Source organism: Rhinoderma darwinii, chromosome 2 (assembly GCF_050947455.1).
Source record: "Rhinoderma darwinii isolate aRhiDar2 chromosome 2, aRhiDar2.hap1, whole genome shotgun sequence".
In the NCBI taxonomy this organism is placed as follows: domain Eukaryota; kingdom Metazoa; phylum Chordata; class Amphibia; order Anura; family Rhinodermatidae; genus Rhinoderma; species Rhinoderma darwinii.
The window spans coordinates 285001293-285017091 of record NC_134688.1 but is presented as its reverse complement, the minus strand read 5'-3'; the positions used below and the strand labels follow the sequence as shown (position 1 = coordinate 285017091).

The window sequence follows — 15799 nt, the reverse complement described above, 5'->3', positions numbered from 1 at the left end:
TTTTACAGATGCGGTAATACCAATTATGTTTGTTTTTTACATTACTTTAGGGGGAAAAAAAGACACAGGGTTTTTTTTTTATACTTTTATAGGTGATAATTGTCTGATTGCTAGGGGCCGCACCGATGGGACCCCCAGTGATCGTGAGAATAGGGATCTCAAACCCCCAGGTCCTGCTCACTGATTCCCCCGCAGTGAGGAGCTTGAATGGAGAAACGGTCGAGCATGCGCCTGCGGCTATATTTAAAGAGGCTCTGTCACCAGATTTTGCAACCCCTATCTCCTATTGCAGCAGATCGGCGCTGCAATGGAGATAACAGTAACGTTTTGTTTTTTTCAAAAATGAGCATTTTTGGCCAAGTTATGACCATTTTTATATTTATGCAAATGAGCCTTTCTTAAGTACAACTGGGCGTGTTTAAAGTTATGTCCAAGTGGGCGTGTATTGTGTTCGTTACATCTGGGCGTTTTTACTTCTTTTACTAGCTGGGCGTTGTGAATAGAAGTGTATGATGCTGACGAATCAGCATCATCCACTTCGCTTCGTTACCACCCAGCTTCTGGCAGTTCACAGACACACAGCGTGTCCTCGCTCATCCGACGCAATGAAGTTCCTGTGGGAGGAAGTGAGTGACGTCGCGAGGACACGCTGTGTGTCTGTGCACTGCCAGAAGCTGGGCGTTGTGAATAGAAGTGGATGATGCTGATTCGTCAGCATCATACACTTCCATTCACAACGCCCAGCTAGTAAAAGAAGTAAAAACGCCCAGATGTACACACACAATACACGCCCAGTTGGACATAACTTGGCCAAAAATGCTAGTTTTTGAAAAAAAAAACACGTTACTGTTATCTACATTGCAGCGCCGATCTGCTGCAATACGAGATAGGGGTTTGAAAATCTGGTGACAGAGCCTCTTTAATGTCTATGAGACTGACGGAAACAACTGAGCCTATACTCGAATGTCTACGTCATTAGACTTTGAATAGAGCGGCAGCGCATTTGCTCAACTGCCACTCCATTCAATCTCCTTATTACTGCGGTTGAGATGTGAGGAGGAACAGGGGTTCGAAGCCCTTTTTGTCGCGATAAGTAGGGGCCCCAGCAATCAAACAATTATCACATATCACTGCCTTGGGGCTTCCATTAGACCCCCAGGCTGCCATGACAAACATCGGCACCCTGTGATCGCGTTGCGGGACCCCCTCTTTCTAACGGTTTAGATTCCGCGGTCGCTATTGACCGCAGTATCTAAGTGGTTAAACGGCCAGGATCGGAGTTATCTCTGATTCTGGCAGTTGCAGTAAAATGTTGCCTACACCTGTTGAGTATGGCGTGGGCTCAGCCCGTCAGCCCGCTCCATACTCCCTATTCCCGACTATGAAGTACAGTTAAATCAAATGTCGGGAAGCGGTACTCCCGTCTGAGACATTTATTGTGTATTCCCAAGATATACCAAAAAAAGCTTGGCCCTTCAGAGGAGACAAGGTGGAGAGGTGACGGTGTGCAGCTCTCTCCTTTGTAGTTTATGTGAGTTATGACATGCGCCGCTTATTACCGTAATGCCTATATACTACAATGGAGACAGCTGAGTGAATATTCGTGCAGTCACCTAGTCTTATCTGGGTGAGGTATAATCTGACAACGTGGCCCTCAGGCCAGAAAAGTTTGTGCACCCCGCGCTATAATATATATCTTACAAATCACCAGTAACTTCTTTTTTGATAACGTATATCGATACAGCAGACAATGGCGCCAAATATATATATATATATATATATATATATATATATATATAAAAAAATATATGAGTAATAATGATACTAAGGCGGCTACATCATGTCTGATAACATAAGCTGTCTGAAAATCAACCTTGTGGTACCAGACGTACGTCTGTTAGAATGTATCACTCAACGTACATGTAGGCAATGAATACATAGATTTCTCCTAGCCTGGCCTGGTTTCCCAGCAGGCCCCGGGGTTACCAAGGTAACACAGCTCCGTCCTCCCTCCTCCTCCCATGATGCACCGAGACGGCTCCAAGTCCCCCCAGTGCGCCGCCATGTTGTCGGAGTGATAGGCAGCGGTAGGGAGACGGCTGCGGGGGCTGAGAGAGACACTGATCTAATCCGACTCCATCCTCCCGCTCCGCCCGTGAGTATTGTCTCTACATCCGCACTGTACGGTGCCGTAATCGCCAAACTTTCTCCATACGACGATATTTTATGTATTTACAGCTCCGGAAGGGGGAGACGGGTGTTAGAAAAGGGGCCGGTCTCCGATGGTGGTTCCACCCCCTGCCCATGTTTTGAGGCCTCTATTGTTACGGGAGCAGCCGGGGGGGGCCGCGAATTACCGCGAGTACGTGGAACTAAGCTGTTAAAATTTGACGTAAATGTTTTCGTGAATCGATGTTAGTGTACGAGCCTGAATGGGGGGTTTCCCGGTAAGCAGGGCTTCCTGTGGAAGGCTTTGCTGGGGTGCTAGGCTATGAGTATGGGATCTGATGAGGAGGCCCCAGCTCTAACCTGGTGCGTACTGAGGAGGATGTGGAATGTGCCTCATATTGTGTGAACCTTCTTTGCATACGTGTGGCAGTGTTCTACTTCTATTGTACATGTCTGTGGTCTTCCCATGATCCTTTGGGTGTGCGTTGGGGTTTTGTTCTGTAACATAAATCTATATTGGGGTCCATTGAGGTGGTGAAGCAGATGTAAGGCTGAATGGTGTCAGCTAGTGCGGAGCAGACATTGTTTATATGTGGCCTTCACTCTGCAATCAGATGAGTAAAGCAGAGAAGATCTGTAGAATCCTTTGTTACCCTGAATTGTTTAATTGTGTAGAATAATAACTTTTATGTAGCACCAACATTCCGTAGCACTTTACAAAGACAGGAAATTAGAAACATACCAAAAACAACAAATACTGTAGGACAAATAAAAACATCAAATACTGTCAGACAAATAAAAACATCAAATACTGTCAGACAAATAAAAACAACAAATACTGTCAGACAAATAAAAACATCTACTAGCAAAAGGCCAGAAGACCCTGCCCATGAAAAACTCACCTATGCCTCCATTGACACTGAATAGTCCCTTGCGTTGCTGCTGTGACCCTCTCTTGTGCTGCTGACATTGTGTGCCCCGCTTCTCCATTAACTCTTCATACCCCTGAACTTGCTGTCTTTGCACTTCCTCTCAGTTCCTCTGTTTGCCCGTGTCTTGATGCCCAGCTAACAGCGGCCTCGTTCTCAACCAGGCGCCAAAAATTGGATCCCAGCAGGGGAAAAAAGTCTCTCTACTTTCTCCTGATCGGATGAGTTCTATTTTTTTTGGGTGCGAAATCTACAGCTGTCACGTTTTAATAGTAATACAGCAGTGTGAATAAGCCCTACCAAGCCGCTGTTGTCCCTAAAATATTTTGGTCTTTCATCCCTGATCTAATATCGATTGTAATTGGAGAGATCCAGATCCTGTTTATCACATGCCCCCTTCCAACATGTGACCTATTTCTGCGCATGGTCTCACCCTGTACTTATTGGCACATGTAGTTTTACTTTTTTGGACATCTCTTCCTCAGTTCTTCCTGTCATCCAGGCTTGAAGTTATAGATTGGCTGAGTACCTTATCCCCATCACATGCTTGAGCCCATAAAAGCCATGATTCCACAGCAATATTTCATTCTTTCACACAATTCATTGGCATTCTCATCCTAGCGTCTTTGGAAAATTCATATTGAGCCTGTTCATTTAAGGCTCTTTTTTTTCTTAGTTTTTTTTATATCTGCACCAGATATGCCACTTGGGGCCCTACAGTTGTAGTGAAAACCGCTTGGCTTAGAGAGTTATATGAATTCTATGAAGGAAGGAATACAACTTTTAGGAGCCAGCTAGCCAATGTGGCTTGAAATATGTTACTGGCAACTAGGTTTTTGTTTATCACGGTCTATAGATTTTTGTTTTATTTTTTTTACAATGTTATAACGGCTAAGCTTTTAAGATCACAAAGGATTTTTAAGGGTTTTTACTATTCCTAGCAAATTAGGCTGGATTTACACAACTTTTTCCCCTGTTTAGGGTGTACGTCAGGAAAGCTTTTGACGTACCAGCTAAACCTCTCTTTGTTCACATCTGCGTTGCTATCTCCGTTGTTCTGCTTAAAGGAGCATAACATCGGAAATAATGGCAATGATGGATCTGGCGCATGACGGACACGAATGGCACCCCGATGGAACCCATTGACTTTAATGGGTGGCATTGGGTTTTCTTCATGGTGTCTGTTTTACCAGAAAAAACACAGGGATCCATCACGGACCTCCGTTACGTCACAGACTTTTCAATAGCTTTTCATGACGTCTCTCAACGGATACCATTATAGACTATGGGTGACAAACACGTCATGAAAAAGCTCACAATGTATCCCATATTAGTCTATAAGTGCCGAATGCCGCTGTTGGGCATCCATCACAGCCTGTGTTAAATGTATACATCAAAGTTTTTCCCGGTGTATGTTTTAAATGGTGGACAAAAGTGCAGAGTGAACCCAGTGACTGAGATCTGGATGTATTTAGTTTATTGCTGTGGAACCCATGAAGATGTTGGTGCGCTCTGAAAAGGAAGTGTTTTTGAACGCTCTAGATGGTTTCACATGCTCTCGTGGTCTGGTGATGTGAAATTTTCACATATATACTAAGCCTTTCACATATATACTAAGCCTGAACACCAAACTTACTACATGTAGTGTAGTACAGATTTCAGATTCTAACTTTGTTTTTTTATGCAGTTCTTATAATACTTATTGACAGGATACTAAAAATGTCAGATTGGTTATTGGAGTTCTCTTACTCCTAAATTTATGATTTGGTCCATCCCTGGTATATTATACCGGAGACCCCACTTCAACGTTGATAAAGTGTATGTTTTGCGTTTGCATAGGGTATACCATTGACTTGGAAGAACTCAAGCACACATCCGGGGCGCTTTATCCGGCCGCAAAGCACTGATCTGAAAAACATGGACCACACACGGGTGGCTTCCGTGTGCGGTCTGTAATTTTAATGGATCAATGAATAGAATGCTGGAGCCTGATCTGCAAAAACTGACAGGAATAGGGTATAATTTGCGGAACAGACGCACGGATCAGCGAGAATACCGGAAGTGTGCATGGCCCCATAGAAATAAATAGGTCCGTGTGCGATCAGTTTAACGGATCCGTTTTCTTTCTGCACATGCGCAGACTAAAAATGAAAGCAAGAAAGATGCAAAGATAAAAACGGGTCAGTTAAAAATTGAGTATTAGGGCCTGTTCACATCACCGTTCATTCCCGTTCCAGGGTTCCGTCGGGTGAACCCCGCAACGGAAAGTGAAACTGACAGCACAGCTTCCGTTTCAGTCACCATTGATCTCAATGGTGACGGAAACATCGCTAATGCTTTCCGTTCGTCACCATTCCGTCTGGTTTCCGGTTTTACGACGGAATCAATAACTCAGTCGACTGAGTTATTGATTCCGTCGTAAAACCGGAAACCAGACGGAATGGTGACGAACGGAAAGCATTAGCGATGTTTCCGTCACCATTGAGATCAACGGAAAGTGAAACTGACAGCAGAGCTTCCGTTTCAGTCACCATTGAGATCAATGGTGACTGAAACGGAAGCTCTGCTGTCAGTTTCACTTTCCGTTGCCGGGTTCACCCGATGGAACCCTCCGACGGAACCCCGGAACGGGAATGAACGGTGATGTGAACAGACCCTTACTGATGACAAATAGACACAAACAGAAAGAAAAGACAGTTTTGTTTTTTTACGGATCCGGTAAACTGATCCTTCAAACAAACATTTTACCTTCCGTTGCATTCAGTCTGGCATCAGTCTGTCTGTTTTTTATTTCAATGGATCCGCTAAAATGGATGCCACAACACAGATGTGAACGAAGCCGAAAGGTTGGAAGTGTGTTGTTTTTTTTTTGTGAAGAATGCAGAATGTTTTACGGAAATACTACATTGTCAATATTATCATTACATAAGGTTCAGCAGATGATTTTCATGGGAACATAAAGAGAATGTCCAGGATTCAAAAAAAGTGTTTTCTTTTTTCCAGAAAGAGCGCTGTCTGTCAATGTGCTGTGTCTGGTATTGCATCTCTTCCCCATTCAAGTGAATAGGGCTGAACTGCAATACCAGACAGCCCATGGAAATATCAGACGCTGTTTCTGGAAAACAAAACCTTTTTTTTTAAATTCTGGACCACCATTTTAATGAGCTATAGTTCTCATCCATACTTGTCTCCCCTAGGAATAAGCACTGGGGGACTTTACAATTATTATTATTTTTTTTTTGTATTTCATGTTCTATCCATACAGAAATACTAGACACTGAAGGTTCTTGCATCAATTTGTTCTGTGCGCCATGCTCACAGATTCTTCCTGTTGATCATATGCCTATTTCTTTCAGTATAAAGTAATGGCGTTTTTTTTTTTTTTTTTAACATATCTATCCAACCATGTCTTTTCCTAACGTCAGAAAATAGCCTCAACCACAAAAAAATAACTTAAGTACATGAAATGACCAAAAATGTTGCACAGAACGACTAGAGATTGTGTTCTCTGTTGAATTCAATGTTAGACCAGGTTTAAAAAGGTTTTTTTTTTTGTTTGTTTTTTTCCGTGGAATTACTTCTAAGCCACTTCATCCTTGTGCAAAATACCTGGTTTTCTCTAAAAGAGTTCAGGGGTCTCATAAAATTCTGTTCTCCATTCCACGACAAAGGATGGCTATTTATTTAGTGAAGTTCCGTCAGAAGCTCCTTAGCAACAAGCTACTTCTTATTTATTCATAGTGTCAGTCTGTTGCTAAGGAGCATATGGTTTACATTTTTAAGGCTCTTGTTATACATTGTAAAACAATGTAATTCGTTTTTTCCTTTGACGCTATGGATAGTAGAAAAAAGACCTGTGATGATCTTTGTCTGTTTTTGGGGTTTTTCTGTACTATTAGTGAATATATGCTTTATTCACTTTTTATTGCATATTTCTCATGTCCATAGAGACCTAATAGAAGGACCCCCAAGCCTAAGTCACATATCTGCATTATTAATCTTTTCTCCTTCTTTACAGTGCATGTCTTCCCAGCCTACGCAATGACTAGGACATCTCTTGCCATTTTCTATTAGCATAATTGGGTCAGTTTTAAAGCACAGGAGAACTGTCAGTGACCACAGCTACCATGTCTTACATGTTTGCGCAGGATGTTCACTGATACAGGAAGCCATTGACACCTGAGGAGATGGGAGCATGCGGAGGGGAGGACTGAAAGGGAATGTGTCACTAGAAAATTCTAAAAAAGAATTTTAGTTATTATTTAAGTGATTACACGTTATTTTAATTTTTTCACAAGTCAGGAAATATTATAAATTAGATTCTAATTTATAACATTTCCATGTGCAGGCCACTAGAGGGAGCAGTTCCCAAAATTGCAGCATGGTCAATGTGGTAAAGCAACCTCATTGCTTTATGCTGCAAATTTGGGGTAGACACATTCTCTCTAGTGTCCTCACACAATCCCCCCTCCCTTATTCTGGCTAGTGCCAGGAGAAGGAGGGGTTTGAATCTTCAAACCTCCTACACTGTGTGCTGCCATTTTCTGAGCGACTGCACAGTGTGGGAGGATTAGATACAGGGCTCAGCAGACAGTATAACACGAACATAATACACACATCACATACACGAACATAAATTACCTTCTCCTACCGCTTCCGCTCCTATTCCTTGCGCCTTCGCTTCCTCTAACATATGGCTGGAAACCGCAGCCGGAAGTCGTCATCTTACTGTCCGGCAGGGGCTTCCCATCCACATGAACATGGCGCCGGATTTCACTCTGTGAACGAGCTTCGTTTTGATCTGTGTGGGAGCGGCGCTTTCGCCGTTCCCACACAGACGGAGTATGCTTCAGAGAATGGAACGTCTCCCGTTCGCATTCTCTATGGGGTTGTATGTGCCGTATTCCATCTCTGTATGTGTCGTTAATCGACACATACAGAGATGAAAAAAAAATGGCAGCCCCCATAGTGAAGTAAGACCAAAGTAAAAAGTAGAACACGAGAACACAAATAAATGTTATGTTAATATATTAAAAGCAATATGATAACAAAAAATCATTTCATAACACCTTCCCTTTAAAAGGAATCTGTCACCATGAACCCCCCCCCCCTGAGCTACTGTAATGAGCGAATAGCTTAAAAGATTCCAAATATGCCATTTCTGTGTGTGTACTCGCATGCAGTAAGCCCCCAAATGGTCTATTCTCTGTATTCTAATGCATACCCCGGACTCCTAAGCTCAGCAAAATAAGACAGCGGACTCTTAGGCGCTTCATTGCGTACAGCACACGGGCTGTTTTTGGGCATAATGCAAGTGACGGCAAACATAAAAGTAAGGCCCCATGCACACGAACGTGCTTTTGCGACCGCAATTCCCCCAAAAATCCACGGGAGAATTGCAGCGCCATTCATTCCTATGTGGCCATGCACACGGCCCTGGTTTCCAACATCCGTGCATAGCCCAGGAGCCCGCACCGCAGAAAGAACAGGCAAGCCTTATTACGGTCGTGTTCTGCAGTCCGGGCTCATTGAAGATAATGTGCACGGCCCGCGATTTGCGGACAACTTGTGACTGACTGTCCGCTACTGGCCGACCGGAAAATCGCGGCCGTGCACATGGCTGCGGTTGTGTGCATGAGGCCTAACACTTTCGTAATAAGCTATTCACTCATTACAGTAGTTAAGGGACAGTTTTCCGTGGTGACCGATTCCCATTGAAATATTTTTTCTTTACCAAAAAAATGTAAATGGTTAATGGCAGTAGGAAGAATGTTTTCCATTTTTTTTTTTTTCTCCTAAGATCCAATCCTGTTTTGGGCAGACAAGGGAATACCAACATTTTTAATTCATTTGTGTAAATGACCCTTTGTAAAACCTGTGCAATGCTCTAACCAGTTTAACTATTTCCCTGCCAAAGACGTATCTCATACATCCTTTAAGGAAGGCACTTTAGTAGCCAAGGACATATCTCTTAAATCCTTGCTACTAAAAGCTCTAGTTCTCAGATGTGGGGGCTGCTTTAGCCAATCTGGGGGAGCCAGTGGGGGGCATGCTTGCTTCATAGAGGTAGAGAACCTTGTATGACTGTAGATGACCCCAGGGAGAGGGGTATCCTGAACTCTTGTTCATGTTATCACACAGACCGGCATGCATTGCAGCACACACTAACCTCAATAAAGTCCATGCGTTTTATACTGTCCCTATCCTACCTGATCTTTAGTGTAAAATCCTCTGACCGCTTCTCTTGTGACATGGTACAGTCAAAGCAATAATGATTATTACTAGAGAGGAATGTCATACATTTCTGATGGATGGATATGATTTCTGTCTGTCAGATCAGGCATGCGTAGACAGTTATGGTATGTTTGAACCCCACAAATGTTAGTACATTGTTTGCATAAGGGCTCTGCTTGAGTACGCGTTTTGGTCTTAATTTTTGTTTATAATCACTATTTGATGTGAAAGTGGTTGTGTGTATAAATTAAGTAGTATTTTTTTTTTAGACTGTATGCTATGCACTCTGAAACTGTAGCCTTTGGTAGCATAGCGGTTTGCCCCTTTGCAGTATATATTTTTAATACATTTGCGGATGATGCCCAAATGTTGCATGGCCTCTGTTTCAGCATTTTTGATAGCACAAGCTCTTGTAAATGTTGATTTTTGAGGTAAATATGGACTTGGCACTACTTGATTTATTATTTGTACCTTGTTTTTGTGTACAAAACTCTGCATGTATGTGAGGTTTTTTTAGGTCAAATTTCATGTTTTCACCCCTTCGCGCACCCGGACGTGCCATTACGTCCTGGTACGGGGGTGATATTTGGAGCGCGCTGTGTTTTAAAGCTAACAACCGGGACTAACAGCCAGGAACAGCGATCGCGCTGCTCCTGGCTGTTTAACCCCTCAGATTCTGCGGTCAATCGCGACTGCAGTATCTGAGGCGATGAAAGGAGGGGGGACGGCCCCCCTCCGACAGCTCAACAAATCTATGGGGTATTGTCAAGAGGAAGATGAGACCCCAGACCCAAAAATGCAGACGAGCCGAAGGCTGATATCAAAGCAACCTGGGCTTCCATAACACCTCAGCAGTGCCCCAGGATGATCGCCTCCATGCCACGCCGCATTGATAAGCTTCTCAGCAGTGCCACAGGCTGATCGCCTCCATGCCACGATGCATTGATGCAATAATGCATACAAAAGGAGCCCCGACCTTGTACTTAGGGCATATACTGTACATACTTTCCGGAATTCAACATCATTTTTGAAATTGGGCTTGTATAATATTCTAATTTTCTGAGACACTAAATTTGGGGTTTTCATTAACTGTTAGCCATAATCATCAACATTAAAAGAAAAAAATGCTGGAAATAGATCACTATGTGTAATGAGTCTATATAATATATGTTTCACTTTTTTAATTGAATTATTGAAACAAATTAACTTTTTGATGATATTCTAATTCATTGAGAAGGACTAGTATATATTAAAAGTTAGAAAATAAAAACCTTTTCCCATTTCATCTAAAGTGATGTAAAAAAAGTAAACAAAATTGGTAACGCTGCATCCATAAAAGTCTGAACTATTACAATACAGCGTTATTTAACGCGCGCGGTGAACGCCGTAAAAAATGAAACCGCCAAAATCGCTGTTTTTTTTGTGAACTTAGCTCTTTAACCCATTCCCGCCATTTGCCGTATGGGTACGCCATGGAAAGCTATGACTTCCTGCAAATTGCCGTATCCATACGCCAATCATCGCCGGATCTCCGCTGTATCGGCGAGGACCGAAATTAGCTTCGATCCCTGCCATTAACCCCTTAAGTGCAGCGCTCAAACGCCAGTGCTGCACTTAAGGTGTTTGCAGCTCATCGGAACCCCAGCAATGAAATTGCCGGGGTTCCGATGCCTGCAATGGCAACTGGAGGCCTAATACTGGCCTCCCGGTCTGCCTAGCACGGAGGCCGGTCAAGATCCGCCCGGCGGCGGAGCCTGATCGACTTCCGTAGCCGCCGTCAAGATGGCGCCGGCTCAGGAGCTGATCCGACGTCATCAGCGGTGGAAGTCATCTGTATTTTACAGCTGACCTCCACCTGTAACGGCAGGAACCGGAGCTAGCTCCGATCCCTGCCATTAATCCCTTCGATGCAGCAATCGAAAGCGATTGCTGCATCGTAGCGGTTACTAGCAGATCGCCAGCCCTGACAGGCAATCAGGACTGGCGACTGCTGCTATGGCAACAGGAAACACAATGGCCTCCTGCTCTGCCATTATGGAGGCCGATTAGGCCCCGCCGGGAGGCAAAGTCGAATCGGCTTGCTGTCAGTGAATAACTGACAGATCTAATACATTGCACTACGTCGGTAGTGCAATGTATTAGAAAAAAAAACATCAGACAGTTGGAACTTCAAGTCCCCTAGTGGGACTTGAAAAAAAAGTGAAAAAAATAAAAGTTTCAAGTAATAAAGTAAAACACAATCGCCCTTTTCCCCTTATCAAGTCCTTTATTATTGAAAAAAATAATAAACCATACGTATTTGGTATCGCCGCGACTGTAACGACCTGAGGTATCAAAATATTATTTATTGCACGCGGTGAACAACATAAAAAACTATACCAGAGTTTCTGTTTTTTGGTCACTTTGCCCCACAAATATTGGAATAAAAAGTGATCAAAAAGTCGCACGTATCCAAAAATGGTACCTATAAAAACTATAGCTCGTCTCGCAAAAAACAAGCCCTCATACAGCTCCGTCGACAAAAAAATTAAAAAGTTATGGTTCTCACAACTTGGCGACAGAAAAAATACATTCTTTTTACGAAAGTAATTTTATTGTGCAAAAAGTTGTAAAACATAAAAAAGTTCTGTAAATTAGGTATCGCCGGAATCGTACTGATCGCAGAATAAAGTTAACATGTAATTTATAACGCATGGTGAACGCTGTATAAAAAAAATCTAAAAAAGCTGTGCCAGAATTGCGTTTTTTTTAATTTACCTGGCCACCCAAAAAATAGGATAAAAGGTGATCAAAAAAGTCACATGTACCCCAAAATGGTACCAATAATCGCTACAGCTCGTCCCGCAAAAAAACAGCCCTCATACCACTACGTCTATGAAAAAAAAAATTAGTTAAGGCTCCAATAAGTCAGGAAATAAAAAATATGCAGTTGTGCAGGCCCGAGGGGAACATTTCTTCTGTTTCAAGAGGCGATTTATCAAGGACCTAAAATTAGGGAACCAGGAAGGGGAGGGCCCAAACATATCTGGTGGAAGCGAGGGCGCCCGTATTATACCAGGACAACACTTCTCAGCAAAATTCCCTAAACTGCAAAGATGCGGAGTGTGGACCAAAAGGGGCATAAGAAAGGACGCCATATTATCAGTGCGACACCGGCCTGTGCAGAAAGGATTGTGTCACAGCGTAACACACATCTATGGATCATTTTATTGTTTTTTTATTATACCACCTGACTATGCCCCTGATGTACTCTGCCCAGCTTACATGTACCCCCACATTATAAATGGAAACACCAGTAATACGCAAACAAATCTACTACAAAGCAAAATCCTCTCTCCCATCTGAGCCCTACAGTGTGCCCAAACAGAAGTTTCCTTCCACATATATGGCATCGTCATACCCGGGAGAAGCCTTTTAACAATTTTTGGGGTGTGTGTCTCCAGTGGCATAAGCTGGGCATGACATAGTTGCCACTGAAATGGCATATCTATCTAATATAAATTTTTAATTTGCACCATCCGCAGCGCATTCATTTATGGAAAAGACCTGTGGGGTGAAAATGCTCACTACACCCCTTAATAAATGCCTTGAGGGGTGCCGTTTCCAAAATGGGGTCACTTCTCAGGGGTTTCTTTTTATTATTTCACATCTGAGCCTCTGCAATTGTGAACCAATACTTTGTAAATGGCCAAATTAGGCCTCAATTTCACATGGTACGCTTTCACTCCTGAGCCTGGTCGAATGTCCTGGCAACAGATTAGGGCCACATGTAGGGTGTTTCTAAAACCGGGAAACACCGCATAATAATTAGAGAGCTGTCTTGTTATGGCGGCACAAGCTGGGCACCACATATTGGCATATCTAGAAAAATCCCATTTTCACTCTGCAACATCGAGTGCACACTAATTTCTACAAAACACCTGCAGGGTTAACATGCTCACTACACCACTAGGTAAATGCATTGAGGGGTGTAGTTTCCAAAATGGGGTCACTTCTAGGGGGTTTCCACTGTTTTGGTCCCACAGGCGCCCAGAAACCAATCCAGCAAAATCTGCACTCCAAATGGCGCCCCTTCCCTTCTGAGCCCTGCCGTGTGCCCAAACAGCAGTTTATGACCACATATGGGGTATTGCTGTACTCGGGAGAAATTGCTTTACAAATGTTGGGTTCTAAGCCCTGCCGTGTGTCCAAACAGCCGTTTATTACTACATGTGGGGTACTGTTTTACTCGGGAGAAATTGCTTTACAAATTTTCCGGTTCTTTTTCTCCTTTAGTCCTTGTGGAAATGAGAAAAAATTAGCTAAACCTACATTTTCATTGAAAAAAATGTAGATTTTAATTTTCATGGCCTACTTCCAATAATTTCTGTAAAAAACCTGTGCGGTCAAAATGCTCACTATACCCCTAGATAATTTCCTTGAGGTGTGTAGTTTCCCAAATGGGATCACTTTTGGGGGGTTTCCACTGTTTTGGCACCGCAAGGGCCCTTCAAACCTGACATGGTGCCTAAAATATATTCTAATAAAAATAAGGCCCCAAAATCCTCTAGGTGCTCCTTTGCTTCTGAGGCCGATGCTTCATTCCAGCAGCACGCTAGGGCCACATGTGGGATATTTCCTAAAACTGCAGAATCTGGGCAATAAATATTGAGTTGCATTTCTCTGGTAAAACATCCTGTGTTATAAAGAAAATTGTATTAAAAATTAATTTCTGCAAAAAAATATGAAATCTGTACATTTCACCCCTACTTTGCTTTAATTCCTGTGAAAAGTTTAAAGGGTTAAGAAATTTTCTAAATGCTGTTTTGAATACCTTGAGGGGTGAAGTTTTTAAAATGGGGTGACTTTTTGGGGGTTTCTAATATACAAGGCCCTCAAAGCCTCTTCACAACTGAACTGGCCCCTGTAAAAATAGCCTTTTCAAATTTTCTTGAAAATGTGAGAAATTGTTGCAAAAGTTTAAACATCCTAGAAAAATAAAAGGATGTTCAAAAAATGATGCCAATCTAAAGTAGACATATGGGGGATGTTAATTAGCAACAATTTTGTGTGGTATAACTGCCTGTCTTACAAGCAGATACATTTAAGTTGAGAAAAATGCAAATTTTTGAAATTTTTCGCTAAATTTTGGTGTTTTTCACAATTAAATACTGAACATATTGAGCAAATTTTGCCAGTAACAAAGTCCAATGTGTCACGAGAAAACAATCTCAGAATCGCTTGGATAGGTGAAAGCATTCCGAAGTTACCACATAAAGTGAAACATGTCAGATTTGAAAAATGAGGCTCTGTCAGGAAGGTCAAAAGTGTCCAAAGAGGGAAGGGGTTAAAAAAATTAAATAAAAAGTGATCACAAAGTTGTATGTACCAAAAAAAGGTACCGATAAAAACGACAGATCGTCCTGCATAAAATAAGCAGTCATGCCGCTCAATCCACGGAAACAAAGTTATGGCTGTCCGAATGTGGCGACAAAACAATATATTTTTTTTTTTAAAAAAACATGTCATAGTGACATGTCAGAGGTTTAGATTGGTGTGGGTCCGAGCACTGAGACCTCCACCAATCTCTAGAACGAAGCAGCTGAAGCGTTCGTGTGAGCGCTCATCCGCTTCGTGTCTGTTCGGCTTTTTCTGGAAATAAATGTATCGGTGTACGGACTCAGTAGAAAGTCTATGAGCCCGTACTCCGATACATCGGCTTTCCAGAAAAAGCTGAACAGACACTAAGCGGATGAGCGCTCACGCGAGCACTTCAGCTGCTTCGTTCTAGCGATTGGTGGGGGTCTCAGTGCTCGGATCCCACCAATCCAAACTTCTGACATGTCACTATGACGTGTCAGAAGTTTGTCACGTTTAGCTGCACTTTAAAAATATAAAAATCCTATGTAAGTTTGGTATCACCATAATCGTATTGCGCCACAGAATAAAGTGAAGCCTTTTTTTAGTATTTTCTACGACGCGGTGAAAGTCGTAAAAATGAAGCCAATAATACAACTTCAGCCCGCAAATAATATTTTTTTTAAATTTCCCAGTACATTATATGATGCCTTAAAGAAGCACCCCACTTTATTTTTTTTATTACACCCTCCATTTGTACATTGGTGTTTCAGTGGGGTGCTGTGTGCAGAAATACTTACCAATCCCCGCATCTTGTATTTTTTGGGTCCTGGCTGCTCACGTGATCTTCATTATGACTTGACTGGAGTCACTGTGCTTTTGAATAAACTGGAACGCAGGCTCTTAATGCATTCCTATGGGGGCCAGAACGAGGCTCCATAGGAATGCATTGAGAACCTGACTTCTGGTTTTCTGAAAAGCAGCGATTCTAGACCAGGTGAGAATGAAGATCACGTGAGCGGCACTGGACCCGAAAAACGACAAGATGCGGGGATCGGTAAGTATTTCTGCACGAAGCACCCCGCTGAAACACCAATGTACAAATGGAGGGTGCAATAAAAAAAAAATTG

The 15799-nt window shown here is 42.6% G+C and overlaps 1 protein-coding gene across 10 annotated transcripts in view; it reads left to right on the top strand.

Moving 5' to 3' along the window:
- Positions 1 to 2040: 2040 nt before the first annotated feature.
- The window catches only part of PUM1 (pumilio RNA binding family member 1), a 53064-nt gene continuing 39305 nt past the window's right edge, over positions 2041 to 15799 (top strand). For 9 of the 10 annotated variants that reach the window (XM_075853376.1, XM_075853375.1, XM_075853371.1 and 6 more), the window contains exon 1: positions 2041 to 2155. The gene's annotated coding sequence lies outside the window, so the exon portion shown is untranslated. Of the gene's footprint in view, positions 2156 to 2238; positions 2363 to 15799 lie in introns of all 10 variants that reach the window. The other variant, XM_075853368.1, reaches the window with a different exon arrangement.